General features: G+C 47.9%; 1 protein-coding gene and 1 non-coding gene across 2 annotated transcripts in view; both read right to left on the minus strand.

Annotated features, from left to right (window-relative positions):
* LOC142564730 (uncharacterized) overlaps positions 1-19,696 on the minus strand; it is a 187,778-nt gene that overhangs the window by 126,209 nt on the left and 41,873 nt on the right. The gene's annotated exons all lie outside the window — the stretch shown is intronic.
* LOC142565079 (U2 spliceosomal RNA) lies at positions 6,280-6,465 on the minus strand. Its single transcript, XR_012824786.1, has one exon. It is a non-coding gene; the product is annotated as a U2 spliceosomal RNA (small nuclear RNA).

Below are 19,696 nucleotides of genomic sequence, written 5' to 3' on the forward strand. Positions count from 1 at the left end.
ATTCTTCTTTCCATATCTAGTTGCGTCGTCCTCAATTTAAGTAGAACCCTTTTCCTAAGCCTCCAGGTTTCTGCCCCGTACGTGAGTACTGGTAAGACACAGCTGTTATACACTTTTCTCTTGAGGGATAATGGCAACCTGCTGTTCATGATCTGAGAATGCCCGTCAAACGTACCCCAGCCCATTCTTATTATTCTGATTATTTCAGTCTCATGATCCGGATACGCAGTTACTACCTGTCCTAAGTAGATGTATTCCCTTGACATTTCCAGTGCCTCGCTACCTATCGCAAACTGCTGTCCTCTCCCGAGACTTTTAAACATTACTTTAGTCTTCTGCAGATTAATATTTAGACCCACCCTTCTGCTTTGCCTCTCCAGGTCAGTAAGCATGCACTGCATTTGGTCCCCTGAGTTACTAGGCAAGGCAATATCATCAGCGAATCGCAAGTTACTAAGGTATTCTCCATTAACCTTTATCCCCAATTCTTCCCAATCCAGGTGTCTGAATACCTCCTGTAAACACGCTGTGAATAGCATTGGAGAGATGGTATCTCCCTGCCTGACGCCTTTCTTTATTGGGATTTTGTTGCTTTCTTCATGAAGGACTACGGTGGCTGTGGAGCCGCTATAGATACCTTTCAGTATCTATTGCACTATTGTATCTATTTCAGTATCACTATTGCACATGTGGTCCCGTAATTTCACGCCATTATCGCGAATTATGGCACTGGTGAGTGCACAAAGCATTCGACTGTGGTTATATTAGAATGCAACGCAAACCTCCTTTATGGACAAACAGTCACCTCGACCCGAATAGCATAACTAGATAAATTAATGACGTCACGGCAAGATGTAGCGGGAACTTTAGGGCAGCGTCACCACCCGTATTTCTTTTCTTTTTTTCTTCATCTTTTGCGGCATACATACCTAACCCCGCCTCTGTGTTAGAGAGGTTGCTCCGCTGTTGCAAGAAGTGTAATTGACTAAGACAAATTAACTTAAAGGGACACTAATAAAGGGACACACTATATCGGTTTAGACAGAGCATTTGAAAACTGTTCCTTTTTTTTCTTCCCCGTAAGAAGTTTTCTTTGTTTTGTTTTTTACCAGAACCGGGAAATGAACAGTCGAAATTCCATCTTCGGTTCTTTTTCTTTCTTTTAATTCCACGCCGAGACGACAGCGCCGGCACGTCGAAGTGACGTGACGGATTTCAAAGTCTTCTTTATATATTTGGGGCATGCTGGTTGAAGTTGAAATTTAGAAACTTGTCAAGTTCAATCCAACTCGCTCTTTTGGAACGCGATGTAGCGCATCTTTACTTTACGCATGAAAAAAAAAGGGGCTTTACGTCTGAGCAGACGCAGTCAAGATCAATGACGTAACCACGGGCTGGCGCGGAAACTTCAAGGCGGCGTCAGCCCTCGTCTCGTTTTTGCGTTGTCTTTTATTCTCTTTATTTTTTAATGCATCGTAGAACAGCAACTGAGTAATAAAACGCAAATTACTTTTCCATTTCGAGTCCGCTTAACATGCCTCTTCGGTGCCCTTTCAACAAAGGCCACGAAACGCGTAAACGCTTTTCAAGGCCCGGTTAAACGGTCGGAGAGGGACAGCTGCTAACAAGGCAATCGACAAGGGCGCAAATGTCTCGCCCTCGCGAGCGCTCGGAAACAGCTGCGCAGGCTGCACTTCCACTCGGCGAGTACCAAGTCGATAGCGAGCAATTTGGAAAGCCATCGCTTACGGTCACAATGTACGGCACTCCGCGCGTCCGCACGCATACCACACACACACACACACACACACACACACACACACACACACACACACACACACACACACACACACACACACACACACACACACACACACACACACACACACACACACACACACACACACACACACAGCAGCAGCAGCAGCAGCTGTCTCCCTGGTAACGTTCACGGCGGCGCGAGGAATGCTCGAACGAGGAACACACAAATAACGCCGTCCACCGCATTGAAAGGTGCACGGACGCACATTTTTCTTGCAGTTGGATATCAAGGCCGGCGCTTAGCAAAGCATTGCGATTGAGAAACACGTGGAAGACGTTTTAACCTGACGCTAAATTTGGCCACGAGCGAGATGGCGGACCCGGCGTCGTCGACTATTGACGCGCCGAAACAGACAAGTTTGCCGAACATGACGACTAGGCTAGACATGATGCTGTTGCTCATAAAAAAATAATAAAGAAATCAATACGACTGCTGCTACTGCTACTACTACTAAATGCAGTGCAATGTACGTTCTAAAATTCCAAATACGTTTGAGTACATCTAAACACGCCAATAAAAAATATGGCTGCTAGTATACCGCTACGGCTACTATACTAGTATTACTAAACACTACTATACACGTCCCTAATTACCTTTCTGTGTGTTGAATATATTAGGTTCCCAATACACTTTCGTCAGGACACGTGTACTCTTGTAACTTTCTGCTTTTGTATAAGTGGCCACGTGTGCTTACACTGTACAGCTTCTACACCTTTTTCCATATCGTGTTTTACTATGCCACGTATCCCATTGCTCGAATTTACTGTAGGTTATCGAAACGGACTAGAAACAATTTCGTATGCAAGCATGCAATCATCTTTTTCTTTCATGATGAAACAATATGATCACACCGCTTCAACTACTACTACTACCACTACTACTACTACCATCGTTGTCCGCACGGTGCCAGCAGGTCTCCGCCACACTGCACCGATCTGGAGAGACAACCGAAGGTTACGGCACGAAGGGGGGCCCTAACCACGTGACCCCGGAGGGAAACATCTGTCCCTCCTTCGATCCACAGAGGGCGCGCGCGTACACTCTCTCTCGCGACCCCTAGAGGCCGCTCGCTGCTGACCGGGTCACCTGCAGTCTCGCATGCAGCAGAAGAACAACAAGACGCGACCGAGAACGAAAAGAAAGTAAAAACGCCGGCTGCCCATCGTCGCCGCTGTTTTACGGTGCCAAGGTTGACGTCAGCGTGGCGTCACGCTACGCATGCGGCTGCTGAACAGCCGCTTCGCCGATGCGGGACCGGTGGAAACGAGGCGAGGGGGGCGAGAAGGGGAAGCAGAGCCATTCGTTATGTCAACCTCGTCGCGGAGCGGCCAGGTGAACAGTTTTGAAGGTGAACCAACTGAGGCTCCGCTCGGAAGCGCTCTACTTGGCTCCTCGAGCAGGTGTGACCAAGGGTTGTCACCTGATTCCTCTCTCTCTCTCTCTCTCTCTCTCTCTCTGAGCTCTTGTTGGACGTGCGTGAAGGCAAAGAGGGAGAATAGAGCGAACAAGGTTAACGTGGCCGGTGTTTGGATCGCACCGCTGGTACGATCTGTTGGGAACTCGGCGCTGACGCCCGTGGTTGTACCTGGGTCGCAAGCCCCAAGGGTAGCGTTGGCCTGGCGGCCTGGGGTACAACTGGAAGCATCCGAAGGTCCCGGCAAAGCATGAGTCGACTGGTAACAACGAAACAACTTGTTTATTTTAACATCGCAAAGAGTTGGCGGTCAGGTTTGACCGAAGTAGAGAGATGGGAGAGCACTTCACTCAACAGAAGAAATCGGAGCCCTCCTTTTGGCGTCCGGGGGCAGCTGTTTTTATACTCTCGCAGTTGAGGGCAAGAAGGAACCCCTCAAAAGACGAGCACGTGAATGTACAATGGGCTAATGGTGACGCACACTGTCGTAGCGCTGCCGTAGCACCATGTCGAGCACGATCTCGTAGCACCCTGTCGTAGCGCTGCCGTAGCACCATGTCGAGCACGATCTCGTAGCACCCTGTCGTAGCGCTGCCGGTCGGGCACAATGACTATAATGAGAGGATGATCCCTGCTTTCGCATCGCCTGGTTCGGGCACAATGACTGGAATGAGAGGGTGATCCTTTGCGGTCGCATCGCCGCAGTCGCGCCTGCAAAACCACGTGTCGCAGGCGAAACGCAACACCGGGTAGCCGATGTTGCATAGTTGAGAGTATGTAGAAACAGCCGTAAATGTTAAAGCCAAGTTTTCTTGGTGAACCGTCCCAGAATTTCCTGACCGTGGCTGCTGCTGCTGCTGTCTCGCCGACTATCTCACGCGTTAAAGACAAAAATGAATTACGTGGTCGAGGGTGGGATCGAACCTCAGTCCCACAGCACATCATCATTAATCGGGCGGTAAAGGAACTGTTAGCATTTTTTTAAATAAATTAGGGTGAAAGGAAATAAGTATCTTGCAAATGGGATTTAAAGTGCCTACTGTTACAGATACGAATAACCAACTATGTAGATATTTTGTTAATTTTGTGAACATTATAAGCATTTAGAAGAATTCTAACATGCCATTCGTCTTGTCTCACGCAGAAAAAAAGCAGAGGGCTTCGCAAGCGTTCCTGTGGCTGTAACCCAGTACCGTATCCCTAAAGGAAAGAGTTGCAGGAAGAGTCAAATTCAAGCCAGGCTTTTTGGAAGGGTTCTAAAAATCTTTTCCGTTGAATAATGAGACGGTGTCATGTCAAAAACATGTGTTTCAGAGATTCTTTCTTAACGTACAAAGGGCACAGGAGCGATATAGCCAGACCAGACCTGTGGAGGTAAAAGTTCAGTGAGGGGACTCGGCACCGTAGTCTTGTAATCGTTACTTCATTTTTTTTCCGGAGGATTCAATCGTGCGTTCTATGAATCCGGCAACGCTGATAGCACCGACACCGGTATTGAAGTCGACGTGGCCAACTGTCGTAATTGTGCCGTGGCAACGAGGCACCAGCAATCACGCTTCCCGGCTCCTCAAAATCGGCCGCTGATCGAAAATCACAGCATCTGCGGTAACGGCTGCCTATCCATTCTGTTATATCTTGTAAGATGTGACACACAGGCTTGTGGACTTACACTTGCTGTGACGCTGACACATTAGCTGATTTCCCAGAAATATTACAATAAGTTTTTGCCAAGCGGAAAAGAAGTTTTGGGTCGTTCCTCGAAGTTGCGTGAACATCCGTCTCGCTCGGGTGTCTGTATACTCTGGAACAAGCGCTGCCGTCTAGAAACCGGTACGCTGTCTAAATGAACACATATCCGCGAATGTTTATGTAGGTATTCTGCGCCGAACACACGAATTACAAGCGCGCTCAAAAGTGTAAAGAGCTAGGGACAGCTGTCGAAATTAGCAGTAACAAACCTAACAGCGTCTCCGGTCACCATTATCTGTTTCTGAATGTGCTAACCGATATAGATATCGTAAAGCAAAATTCATCTTCTAGCGCTCCACGATGTTACTTGTCGATGGTAAGAACACTTTTGTTCTTCTACAGAGGCACCGGTTGACGTGGCGGAGTAAAAGCGCACCTTGGTTCTCAACATACAAATGTAAACATCAGCGCAGATCCTTACTGTTGACATGGCCAAATGTCCAAGTACAACCACGTCCGGAGTGGTGCAATGGTACGGTACTGGATTCAGAATATTCAAGCGGGCAAGTTTGAATCCCCGGCTGAAAGCTAGTTTCCTTTCCGTCGTTTTTATTTTTACTTTTATCTTTTCTGCACTACCAAATTTATATGACCTTAAAGAAGTCTCTGTCAGGTTTTGTTGAATATTATTAAAGAACCGCAGAACGTCAGACTACAGAGTGCGTCAGACTACAGAGTGCGTCAGACTACAGAGTGCGTCAGACTACAGAGGATGTCAGACTACAGAGGACGTCAGACTACAGAGGTCGTCAGACTGCAGAGGACGTCAGACTGCAGAGGACGTCAGACTGCAGAGGACGTCAGACTGCAGAGGACGTCAGACTGCAGAACTTGCCAAAATACGACAGGCCGACATTTCATGTGTTTCTTCAATTGGGTAGGCTGTTGAAGGGAAAACAAATTGTATTTGAAAATCACGGTGCCGGATACGATTTAGAGACCTAGGTGCGCGGTCGTCAGAAGTCAGTGGTCTATTTCTGTGACCACAACCGGTAGCTCTCGAGGCTCTGTGTTTGTGAAGAACAAACCGATATACCGTGTGTCCCAGCTAACGTTAGCCAAGCTGTTGAAGGTAAAAATAAATAAATAAATAATGCAAAAACCATGCTGTACTATATGGCTTTAAGACCTACGGTGTACGGTAGTCAGAGCACTGACGACCGCACAGAGTAGGTCTTAACATCCTTTTGTGAACCGCGATTTCTCAATCGTTCTAGAACGAAGCTGCATATGGCTAGGTTCTGGGGAAAACTGCGTGCATCTATGGAGCCGTGTAGATCGAGAATTTCTCCCCCATACATGGGCCGATCCGGAAGATAGTGCAATACCGGGCCGACCCACTGCGGAGGTGAAACAGGCTTTAAGCACTCCGCCAACTTGTAAAGATAAGTTTAATATATTAGGTACAAATACAACCCGCACCATATAATAAACTGATAGGAACAGATACTACACTTTGACCCGCGTCGACCATGTCTATGTTCGCACCATCCTCTCTTCGTCGGCGTTTCAATCGCTTGCCTATCTCCTTTCCTTCCGCTCACCCGTGGTGGCGGTCCCGTAAGCGTGCTGCCTGCCAGGACGGCGAGGCGGAAACAAATGCGAACCGTCCACGTGGCCCCGATGCTGCAAACTTGGAACGCTTCACCGGAGGAATGGTCAGGTTTCCGAGAGAGCTTGAAGGGAAGCACTTTTGTGTGGGCTGTGTTGCGTGCGACCGCCGTTGTTTCCTAGTGACCTCACAACAATCACTGCACTGCAGGACGTCGACCAACGCACGATCGCCTCGGCTACGGTGAAGCAGTGTGTGCCCTCGGAGTGGGGTGATGTGCGTGTCTGTTCTACGTGCCGGGATTCGTTAGTAAAAGCTGTCGTGCCGCGTTTTGCAACAATACATGGGTACGTCTACCAATACACAACACAATACAATAATACATGGGTATGTCTAAAAAAGTTGAGTTGAGTTGAACTCAACTCAACTAAAAGAAAGCGGTATCCGCATGTACGCAGACCCGGAACAGTACGCTTCGAAACCGAATAAGTTTGGTGTCCAAGAGTAATATATAAGAGGGTAATTTGACGTGCCAGAATTCGCAACAAGACCTCGGCTTGTGCGCACGATCCCACTGCATTCCACCGAAATGGAGTGTCTGCAAATATTTCACTATCAGACCCCGTTGTCATGGACCAACAATGAACTCAAGGCTCATGATCGTGAGCTGGCTTGTCATCTACACCGGGTCGCTTAATTAATCTGCAAACTGTCGCATCGAAAGCATTATCCTGTCTTCAAAAATGCACGTTGACGTTCTGAAGACAAAATGTATGCAGAAACGTCGCCTTAAATCCTTCTACTGTGGCTGAAAATCTTAAGTGGCACATAGAAGCTGTGACAGGTAAAAATCGAATGCAGTCAAAGAAACCCTAAATCTCTGAAAACTGTTTCAATAGAGTCGTTTTTCGTAACGCTTTCATTAAACACAGCGAGAGATGCGTGACACAAACGCGTCACAAAAAAGGACGCGGCCGTCGGGCGCGGCATCATAAAGGAGACACTTGAAGGCGAAGGCCAAGGAAAGACGCGGATTGCCCTAAAACAAACAGCGGAGGGTGGCTCGGGAACCTGATAGACCCTGAGTTACGACGGCGCCGGGTCGCCATGGAAACGGGCCCATCGAAAAAGGAGAGGGGCCCCTCTTTTTCCGCACCGCACGACAGCGGAAACTGGGGGAAACGACGCGAGGATAAGGACACAGGAAACGGGGAATAAACACAAGGCAAAAGCAGACGGCTACAAAACGAGAGCAGACGACCAGAACCGAGCGTAGACGAGAGAGCTCGCAAGAAGCAGACATCCGCAAAAGGAGATCAGAAGACAGACGGGAGGAACAGACGACCACAAAACCACGCAGCGCAGAAGACAACGCGGTGAAGTATATACGGCAGACGGCCGCGAAGCCAAGACAGAACAGACGAACGTTCACTTCAGGGCGTTTTACTTCGGACGACATGATTTCGTTTCCACTCCCGAGCAAAGTTCTCTGCGGCAAATCGTTTCTCCCTTGTTCAATGTAGGAAAAATATGAAAACAACAAAATAAAATGAGAAGGAGGAGGGAAAGACAGCCATTTGGAAGTGAAATTTGCGGAATAATGATGATTCGTCGCAGAAAATGCGAGGAGCTCGCGCGCGCAGCACTCAACGGACATGGTGCTGCACCATCGAAAGCGAGGCACGGAGTGCTTACGGTGCTGTATACGCGACCGAAATAACCCAGGGGACCGTGAAGTGCACTTTGCGAGACAGGGAGTGCTCAATGATACGGATAAAATGTATGCTAAGAACGAAAATCGGAAAAGATTGACGGTGCAAGAAGATATACATAGAACAGGTACTTTGGGCACAACGGAGACGGACTATAAAAACCCGAGTAAAGGAACCAGATGTGAGGAAGCTGTAAGACGGAAATATGACGACGCTGAATCGTCTGTTGTTGGGTTCAAATTAAACCCGACATCGCGGTTTTCTCTTCATGCATGGTGCCAGCGGTGGGATGACGGACGCCGTGAACCTCCGCGTGAACTTCGCGTGGAAATGCGCTGGCTAACACGGCCAGGGCTCGATATAGTAAAACCTAAATGCCCAAGTCAGTGAATGTATTGATAGCCGTTGCCTTAGCCAATCGGTAATGCGGTGGTTGTGGGTTCGGCTTCCACCGGCGACAAGTTATCTTTTCGTCCACTTTAATTTTCATTTTCTTTATTTTGACATTTCAATTTCAAACACAGCTAATTTTCCCGATGTTTTCTTTTGCTTAATTGTCTGCAGGATTTATGCGGTCATGATTACATATTCTAGTTATCTCGTTAAGAAAAGGCGAACGAAACTGCAGGACTACTTCCAGCAGCGTTGCCGCAGGCTCGCTTCGGTTCCGTAGCATTCGCTTCACAGCCAAGGAAAGTCGTCTGCATAGTAAATATCCAACCTCACGAGCTTAAAGGCACCCAGCTGCGTTGACAATAGCGCTGCTTATGAAAGAGCGTTTCTTTTTTTTTTTTTACCAGTACAGTCTACTTAAGCGTTTCCGTACCTCTTCAGTCCATACGCAAACGACTTGATATCGGTTCTCCGGGCCGATTCCACGACCTTCCTGTCGAAGCCTTGTCAAATCTAGCGGAGTATCACGCGCTCGAAGCTTTAACCAATAAGCGCACTCAGTTAAAGAGAACTACATGTCCCATTTTTAATCACTTGGAAGGTCTCTTGCCTAAACGAGACGAGGTCGCGAAAGGGCGATGTGAACGAACGTCTTCTTAGTACGACGATTCCGGCAGCAAAACTCGGCCAGTACGCAATTACTGCGTCTCGCCAAACGCCGTGACGACCGCGGGAAATGCGCGTTAGAAGAAACAGAGGGCCTGCAAAGACGACACGAGAGAACAAGATCGTAAAACGACAATCAGATGAGACTACACGACCACCGGACGAGACTCCGGGAGGGCCGACTGCCTCCTTTGTAATCGCCGACCAATTTGGCGCAGAAACCCTCTCCTGCCGATCTGCAGCGCGGCAACTCCGATCTTCCCTCTCCTACCGATCCCTTCCCTGCTACAGAGCATGCTATACCTCTTAACCGAACAGCAATATATATATATATATATATATATATATATATATATATATCAACGGAATAAACACGACGTAGTTCTGTTTTACTGCCAAACGTCTCGGCTGGTCGAAAGCTGGCCCGCCAGCCGAGACGTTTGACAGCAAAATAGAACGTGCTTAGCGTTTATTCTTTTGTGCTATACCAACGGAGTCAGTGTGCTTTTTACGCCACCACAACCATATATATACATATGTTGTGCTCTTCGGTGAGGGAGCCATTTCTTAGCTAGGAGGCCTCATAACCCCACAACCAGCCATCGACTTTTTTCTTCTATTTCTTTCTCTCTCGTGTAAAGACACGCGGTCGTGCAATGCAGATCAGTTGCTATAGAGACCAGAAGCTCATAAACAGCGGATCGAAAGCATCACGGAAGATCGAAGACTACCCCGTCTCAACAACTGCCTGCATTTCATGTAGAGCTATGGGTCTCTAAGCTTAGCCAATCCGATTAGACAGCCAGAAGACGGGCGGCTACACCAACGCCCACTTTCGATCGCGCTCGATCCGCGCGACGCCAACTGTGCGGGGAAGCTCAAACGGAAGGATTAGTAGAGCACAGAGCCCGAGCCGCCCTTCCACCCATCTGGAAGAAACGAGATCGGCTCCCGTTGCGCTGATTGGCTGACGCGTTGGTAAGACGGAGTATAGGCAACCTGCACCGGCCAGATGGCGCCACGTCGCTATCCCTTGTGACCACCAGCCTCGCCGACAGCGGCCGCTAGGGATTCGAAAGCAATTGAATGACATTCCAAGTGGCAACGATCGATGGCACACAAAGCGCGCGTCCGAGTGTGCACGCATCGAGCTTTGCTAAGTTCCGCAATGTTCGTCTTTCTTATCTCGGACGCAAATATGCTTAAGTCATGCGGCGCATACGCTACTAGTGCTAGTGTAGTAGCTTGTAGTGGTAGTGTAGTAGTTTGTAGTAGTAGCACCAATTATTATTATTATTATTATTATTATTACTAGTAGTAGTAGTATAGTAGTAGTAGTAGTAGTAGTAGTAGTAGTAGTAGTTGTAGTAGTAGTTGCAGTAGTAATTATTATTAGTAGTAGTAGTGTATTACGTAGCGAATGTGCATCTCGTCACTCCAATTTCGCTTCCTCCACTCGCTAGACTGCGTTCTGGCGCTGCTGTCAACTGTGGATCGAAAGCGCGGCTGGGCGTACTCACCCACGAAAACAGTGACTCATTTCAATGGTCTGAACGAGACAGCGTTATAGCGAGTGAATAGCGGTCAGTTTGACTGAACGTCATCACAAACAGGATGCGAGTGCCCCTTAACGTGAGTACATGAACGAAGGACAGTGACGGTCAGTTTGGGCAGACAAACGAACGTGTAATGAATGTCTGCTATAGTGTCAGTGGATGAGAGTACGCACACTGCAAAAAGTAAAAGTACCGTGGTTGCATACATTCTACTCTAGCAAAAACAAAATGCAACTAGTCTTTCACAGCACTCTCTTTACCGGTGGAGAAGAGGTCCGTAGAGCATTTGAAGCGAACACTCCATTGAACGAACAAATGCTCTCTGCATGGACGGCGAAAACTGGGAGTAGGGCAGCGAAGTCGTACGCCGCTACCGTGGCACGAAACGCGCACTGAAATGCCACGGCTTGCGCACCACTTCGCTGAATCAGGTTCACCAACTTCACCAACCAAAGCAAAGGCCACTCGCACGTATACGGTCACCGCAAACAATACCAGGCTATACTAACGGTGGAGCGAGACATCGTTCGAGCGACGCGCAGTTCTCGTTAGTCTTGTAAGTCGCATTGCTTCCGTCGGCAGATTAGGCATGAGACACGCACAGAAAGACTGCCGGTTCTCGCGCGTTTGGTTGACCTCACAACGAAATAAAATTGAAAGCACTGTCCATGAGGGACGTTTCGACATAGGTGCTGAACGAAGCGACAGGGGAAAAAAAATGACATTTTTTTAGATTGCATCTGAGTGCCGGTTAGTGGAAGTGGACGCGAGTATGAGCGTCGTTGGGTGCCGGTAATTGTTATTGGAAGTAACTGTTAACGCTAGTGACGAGTGCAGGCGAGTACGAGTGAGCGTGAGTGATAAAAAGAGTGTGATTGAAGTACCCGCAAGTGTGAGCAAATACAGACCATGCAAAGATGCTGGCGAGTGAGTATGAGTGAAATATATAATTGGACGATATCTCGTCCGGTATAGGAGGTAAATTCATATTAGAAAGACAGTTAGCAGAGTGGACAAGGCTTCCATGCGGAAGCCGAAACGCCCAACCCCTTCGACAACGCCATTTGCCGGCGTGCTGCTGTCTTTCAAATATGAGTAAGTTTGAGTGAGTTTATGAGTGAGTATATGAGTGAGTATATGAGTGAGCATATGAGTGAGTTTATGAGTGAGTTTATGAGTGAGTTTATGAGTGAGTTTATGAGTGAGTTTATAAGTGAGTTTATAAGTGACTTTATGAGTGACTTTATGAGTGACTTTATGAGTGACTTTATGAGTGACTTTATGAGTGACTTTATGAGTGACTATATGAGTGACTATATGAGTGACTATATGAGTGACTATATGAGTATCTTCTTAGTCTGCCGACCTACACGGAAGAAAGCTTAAAACGCAAGGTTTCTATAGTGTATAAGGAAGAATATCGGAGGAAAGAGTACTGCGACGCCGAGAAGGGAAGAACGACGTGACTGAGCGAGCCGGTCGACGTCGCAGTGGCCGTGTAGCAATGGTAGAGTCCACGAGAACATTTAGCAAAGGCGCAGTGTGTCACTGGCGCTGCGGGCGCGTGTGTTGGAGGCGTATGCGCGAGACCATTAAATAAACGGGGCCACACAGCCACACTCGATCTTCGCCGCCGCGTTTGGCGGCCGAGCAATATTTTTTTTACGTTAAGGTAGTTTTCTCCCGCACGGTGCGTTTCTATCCCTGCGTGCGTACGCACACGCAAACGCACGCACACAAACACTAACGACTGGGTCGCCACACATACAACCACACAAGCGACATGCCTGCCCGTACAGTTTCATTGCGGCAGCAGGTCAGTGGCCATGGCGACTGCGTCAATGATAACGAGGTCGTGGGTACGAATGCCGGCCTCGGCGGCCGCATTTCCGGTGGGGGCGGCACACAAAATCACTCGTAAAGTTAGGTTTAGACGCACGTTAAGGTAACCCAAGGGTGGTCAAAATTAATCCGCAGCAATCAACTACGGCGTGCCATTTTGAACCCATTTCGACACGTTCGACGTCTTTTGCTTTGTTTTCCTTTTCACAGCGAATAACGACCAATACAGGGAACCAAGACTGAGGAATGCAGCGCCTCAGCTACGCAATAAATTGTTTCGAAAATAAATGGCTGAGACGAATAACAAACATAAGATCGGCGGAACCAAACGAACGTCAGTCTAAAATATGGCTCCTATATTCAAAACAACACGGTTATATGATTAGATTGTGCGCAAGCGCTGTAGTGTCAGTACACCGTTTCTCGGATATGATACAGGGACGCGAAACAGCAATACCAAACAAGTACAGAAGCAATGTATTGCTAGCAAAATTATATCTTAGTTCATTCGGATAAAACGAAAGTTCATAATGAGCGGAGAAATGAGAAGGTACTGTTTCTTTCATTTGGCGCATGAACTTGAGCGCCGCTACATAACTGTGACGTCACGGCCTCGGAAGCGCTTAATCGCATTCGGGTCATCGTGGCGAACGATAACTTCAGGAAACTTGCGTGTATTTTGAGTATGTGGCTCGCTTAGCATGTAATACAGTCCATCCCGACTGATATAAACAATTTATGAGACCCGAGAAGACACTGTAAAAATTAATGACGCCGCGGCAAGCTGGGGCGACAACTATTCATTCAGAACAGCAGCCTACCACGCGATCGCTTAACATTTTTTTTTTTGCCCTTTATATAATTGTCTGCATATTATTCTGGCTTTGTTCCCACTCCTTTCTGTAGTTCCTTCGGGCTTTGAAAGCGTGTATAATAAATCAATATAAATAAATAAACTAAAACGCGACGTCGCCATGCGTCTCATCTTGCCAAGCATCCTCAAAGTCCAGTGTCACAACGATCTGGTTCAACCGCGAAGTTCAAGTAATACATTACGATAGGCGCAATTCTTTACGCAAGGTTACGCGTGTTCAATGCGTCGGGGCAAAAAAAAAAAAAGAAAACAACAGCAATGTACCGAACACATATATCTGTTTACAAAGAACTCACTCAGTATTCGTTCACTCTATACAGCGCAGTTATAACATCGACACATTCGTCATTAACGAGAGACATTCCGTTTCTGACAACCTATCCTTGTCGCTAGGCGACAGAGCAATGCAAATGGGTCTTTCGGGGTTTAATAGTATGCACAACGAATAGGTACCCGGCAGCAGACTGTGCCCGCCAGACCGGCAACCCGCAACGCACGGATGGTTTCGTCCAACGGCCAAATCGGTTACCGACGAAGTATGCGTTTGCATCACACGAAGACGTTAATGTGACCAGAGAGAATAATCAAAAACAAACCGGAATCTCCTGCACCTTTTTAAAGGTAAAGGAAGATCAGGGTCGGTCATAAGATATACAGCATGAATACAGCAACCAGTTAGGAGAGCTAATCCAAGTTAACCAACCAACAAACCAGCAGCAAGAACAGATCGAGTGAATGATTGTGACAAGACAAACGAAAGGCACAATAGCAGAGACATCTGCAACGTCTACATGCATGATTCAGGCAGGAAAGTGTATGCGCGTTTGGCATTATTAACAATTAAAGTGTCCCAATAAGCGCCATTCGTTGGTTCCAAGCAGATAACTTAGCAGATATTGTTTGTGCGAAGCCTAACTGCAGAAGGTGACCGTGAATCTACAGCAAGCTGACATGAGCGAGATCATTCGGGAATGCACCTAACAGTTCTGAGTATTCAGGACGTCTGTCTGAGCAAGACCACAAATTCGAATTCGAAAAGACAGAGTGTGCGTCATTCCATGCGAAAAGGAGCAGACGAACTCCATTTGCCCGTGCAATCAAGCGATTTTCTCGTGAGCGTACTAACCGTGCGTTGAACTTCAACCACGAAACGGTGCAGACGACACGCAAACAAACGACACGCAGATGATTAAAAATTACAAAAAAAAAAGAAAGCGCTAAGAGCTCCAGAAAATAGATGTGCTGTCCCCTTTGAGAATGGGCTCTTGTCACGAAATTATGCATGCGCACGCATTCGATTCGAGAGAAAAACACGACTTGAATTCTGCATGTGCGCTGGTGATAAAATGCGCGACTTTTCAGACGTAGCCTGCCACGCACTGTCTGGGACACAGTTCGATGAACCAGTCTTTATTTCTCTCCTGATTAAAGTTCTTTTCCCGGAGCTTCCTGAAACTTTTTGTTTTTCAGTATGTTTCACTTCTCAGATCAAAAACCCCGTTTCTCTCACATCAGGTTTTCGAACTCCCATCCGCCTTTCGTGCACACTCGCTTCACCGTCCGTTTCTTGTTTTCTCTTCGCCCTTGCTGCGATCGTCTGCTACGCGTCGCCCGCATCCTGTTAACACCTGTTTAACATTCTGCGCACGCGCCTACAACGTCGCGGAGCTTTGCACCGGCTCTTACTCTCACTGTACATGTCGTTATAAAGGCGCGTACTACGGGATTTTCCGCATCGTTGGACTTCGTTGTGTCAGCCGACGCTACTTATCACAGACCATCCGGCCAACCGGACAACGTCGTCTGCTCCACTCGAGATCGTCTGTTCCGTGACCCAGGTCTTGAAGCAGACGAGTGTCTTCTCGAGAGCGCAACGCCTAACTGCACAAGTCACTGTACACGGACAAATTTACACAGAAGGTTCTAAGCCGGCAGCAGGAATGTCAGAAATACCGAAGCCGAACAACCAGCATGCGCTGCAGAACTTTGAGATTTAACACCAAATTCTGCGCGAAATCTCTACGTCCCGATACAGACGAATCAGGCGACGCGGGAGGGCTTGTGCGAATGGAACGACCCCTAGTGGCGGTGAGATGACGTCCTGCTGTTGCTTGACGACCCTCACTTCCTGTTGTATTACGGGAGTGCAGGAAACGCTATTTTACATACAAGTAGTAGTAAAAAAGAAGCAGAGAAACAAAAATCAAACAGAAAGAAGACAAAGTAAAACGGACGCGGACTCAAAATGACCATTGATTCTTCTTTTAGCGCCGACACATGAGGCAGCCCGGCCAGCCGTGACGAGATGGCGTAGCGCGATAGAAGGTTGTTTTTAACGATCTGTTCTTTAGGGTTGATAAATGAGTCTTTCAGAATTGCGGCTAACGACAGCCGTTTACGCTGCACGTTGACCGGCGCACATTTTACGCGGTAATGTTAGGAAAGGGCGTCCTGCACGCAACGAACTTTATTCATTCATTCACAAAACTTTATTAGTGTCCTGAAGTCCCGCCTTTTCAGACCAAGGCGGGCCGCGTCCACGTCGGCACCGCCAGGCCGAGCCTTATAGGCAACTTCAGTTTTTTTCTTTAGCTTGACGTAGCTGATCTCAACACCGCCGCGGTCCACTTCACCGTTTCAAATATGCGGAGATGTGACTGCTGTTAGATACGGGACCGTTTCCTGAGCCTACTTCGAGTTCACCAGACCACATCGAATCGCACCACAGCTAATTAAGGAGCGCAGAAGCACGGATACCACATTCCTGAGGCATGGCACGTGCAAACAAGCTGGCGGCCCCCACTTCGTGTGCCGCAGGTGGAGCTATTCACTGCCTGACTCTTCCCGAAAGTGAAGCGAGAGCCTGGCACTGCTGCGGGTAAAGTGGGTCCCGAAGCAAGACGGCTGTAATGCGCCGTGAAAACATGGCAGCGTCGACCCCCCCATCCGCCTATTGTGACGGCGCATTGCAAGTCAGCAAGGCAAGACCGCAGGGAGAAGTAAGCCCTCGGACAACTGAGGACCAAACAGCAACCCTCTCCGCCAGGTGTGACACCATCGCACGGGCGCCTACCATTGGCCGAAAATGACGACACCCGAGCGGGCTCGCCGATTGGCCGAAAATGGCGTCACCTGAGCGGGCTCGCCCACTGGCCGAACGTGATGTGTCTTCGAGACACCGAAGGGCTTAAAAGACACAGACCGGGAGCAGCAAGGGAGCATTCCGAGAGCATTCCTTGATTCATCTCTTTCGAGCTTCTTGCCACGGGCCGCAGCGTCCGAGTTGCTGCCGGCCCGTAATGACTCTAAGACTGTTAATTGACTCTCACTGTAAATAATGTAAATAAACCTCCCAAGTTTTTCATCTCAAAGTCCTCCTCAACTCTTACACTGCTCATTGCGAAGAAAGCTACAACCACAAGAGTATGCCCGATAGATTTCCGTGTTAACTCAGTACTCATATCACTTTCGATTATTTTTGTTTCTAGCTGTAAATGGGATTCTGGAAACCTTATAAACCTTAGGGAACAAGCAACAAAGCGGCCCAAATAATTTGTTGTAACAATTGTTTCTACGCCCCAATTTCAGTTAGGTTACCTAGGATGGTCTGCGGATGGTGACGTCATGATACACCGGCCAGCTCCGTTCCAGTGATCGTGGCTATGACAACAGGAGCGAGCATAGTCATAGAAGCGCAGGGAGTGCTCTTGTCTATTTTATTGCGATTAGCATTGTTGCGATACTTCGAGGGACTGACGACCGACATTGAAGGACCTAACTTTTTTTTTTAATGGCGCAACGAAAAGCTCACCCTCGGTAGCGTTTACACCTGCAGCGGTTACTACTAAAAGCGCGCGGATATATTGTAGGCCGAATTTTTCGTTCTGAGCACGCAGCCTCTAAAGAAAAAGAGTCACTCGTCCAGCAACGCTGAGAAGCGAGAGCATTGTTGACAGCCCGCCTAGCGAATAGTGAAAGTTGAAAGTCGCTCGTCGTTCTGTTTTCACAGGAGTAAGTGCACCTGTGGTTAAACACCTACATTCTGACCTTTTCAACCCCTTTTGAATATAGAAAGCTGGTACAACAGGTTTGCGTTGTTCTACAGACCTTCCTTATATTTGTGCGGTGTTTTTTTTTTCCAGACAAGTACACGTGTACGTCATGGCTGGCTGGCTTCCGTCGTCATTATTCTTCCGACAGACGAGCCAAGCCAACTCATCGGAAACGAAGGGCAGCGTCACTTTTTAGCTCGTTACAAACGAAGGCTTATCTGCACATTGTAAGAAAATTGATATAACAGAAAAAAAAGTGTACAGCATTTCAAGACTAATAATAAGGCCAAGAACTCCGTACACTAACAGAAGGTCACGTGGTAGGCTTGCACTTACGCATCTTCATGTTTTTGCCGCGTGGGGCGCCAACGGGCATCTTTCACGACTTTTATACAAGAATCAAAAATATAAATCCACGCTTAATTAGAAAAAAAACGTGGCTCGTTTTAACCAATACGACAGGCAATCTTCACATCAGAGGGGCTATCTCGATTCACGTTCTGAGCGGGTGTCTACGTGCACCACTGGGTACGTGGCGCCCTTCAGTTAACCCTCTCTCTCTCTCTCTCTCTTCATTTCCATACCACCTTCCCCCAGTGCAGGGTAGTAAACCGGACACGCGTCTTCTAAACCTCCCTGCCTTTCCTGTCTTCCATTTCACTCTCTCTCTCTCTCTCTCTCTCTCTGAACGCCAACCAACTTTGCTCGCGGGGTATGTGCCTCAGAGTGTGTGTGCCGCTTAACAATGAGGAGAAACGCGGGAGCGGAACCCGGCTGCAGCAGGGGCCTCACGCATGACGCGCTTCGGCGGCGGCAACACGGCGGGTCCCGACATTGCTTCAAGGCTAATCGCATTGACGTAGGCACGTTCATCCTCAGACGGTTTCTGCGGGACTCTTTCTTTCTTTCAATGAGCAACACCGTCACGCCTGACCTTATCGCTACGTGGGCGTAAGAAAAATTTCGATCTCACTCGAGACGTCACGGCAACGTCGTTGACACTGCAGAAACGGCATTTCGAAGCGACTGCAGTATCAAATTAAAATAGCTTGCCGAAAATACGCCACGTCTTTGGTTTTTTTTTTACATTTGCTTAGTGTCATCGCTTCAGGCGCGAGAAACGTGCAGTATAGAGCTTAACGTCCGAGAATACCTGTCAAAGCTGGCTGCTACATCAGCAGACGATCGGCATTCATCGTCACGGTTGTCGAAAGGTCATTGAGTGCATTGGCAAAGACATGCGACAGCTGTCACACTGTGCAGGCAAAAAAAGAACGGCATTCACGACTGTTTAACAATCCCTTAGGAAGCATACCTGTGTCAACAGTTTTCGCGGAGACAACCTCGAGGAAGTAACCGCAATTAGATGCGGCGGCACTAAGCTTAATTGTGCACTTCGTCAGCCTTTATGATTACGCGAGATGAAGTTGCAACAAGGCTTTTTCTCAGTCTACGCACCTATGCGTCTTATGTTTGACAAAAAAAAAAGAAGCTGAGATTATAACAAACACGACACGTTTCTCAATTGGATAGTAAAGACAAACGCTAAATCAGTTTGGAATGATAAATTATTTGCAGACATTTGCTGCACAGACATTTGCTGCACATTTTGACCAGCTTCCGACGTTTGCACGTGGTTCCAATACGCGTACTTTAGCGACTGGCATAGTTGGCCCGAAGAATTCAGCATGTACGAGGATCATTCGATGGCACTCATGCGACTTGGCGTGCGTTCTCTTCTTCGAAAATGAGATAATAAAAGAAAAGAAAAATGAAGTAGCAGAAGTACGCACAGAGCGCGCAAGCGCAATAGTCCTGGCGACGGGGAACAATACCCTCCGACTGCAAAGCGACCAGACGACGACGAACCCCGGTATGGCGTACTATATTGCGACAGCCCCGGCGCCGTCTGCGAGTCGTCTGCTCGTTTTTATCTCCAACTTATTCACTCCAAACAAGGAGAAAGAAAAAGAAAGAAAAGGAAACATCAATGAGAATCGCGACTGCGCGTCTCCCTTTATAGGTTCCGGCCAAAAGGTGCCTTCAAGGACAAGGACCCAGTCC

The sequence above is a fragment of the Dermacentor variabilis genome, chromosome 11 (assembly GCF_050947875.1).
Source record: "Dermacentor variabilis isolate Ectoservices chromosome 11, ASM5094787v1, whole genome shotgun sequence".
NCBI classification, from domain to species: domain Eukaryota; kingdom Metazoa; phylum Arthropoda; class Arachnida; order Ixodida; family Ixodidae; genus Dermacentor; species Dermacentor variabilis.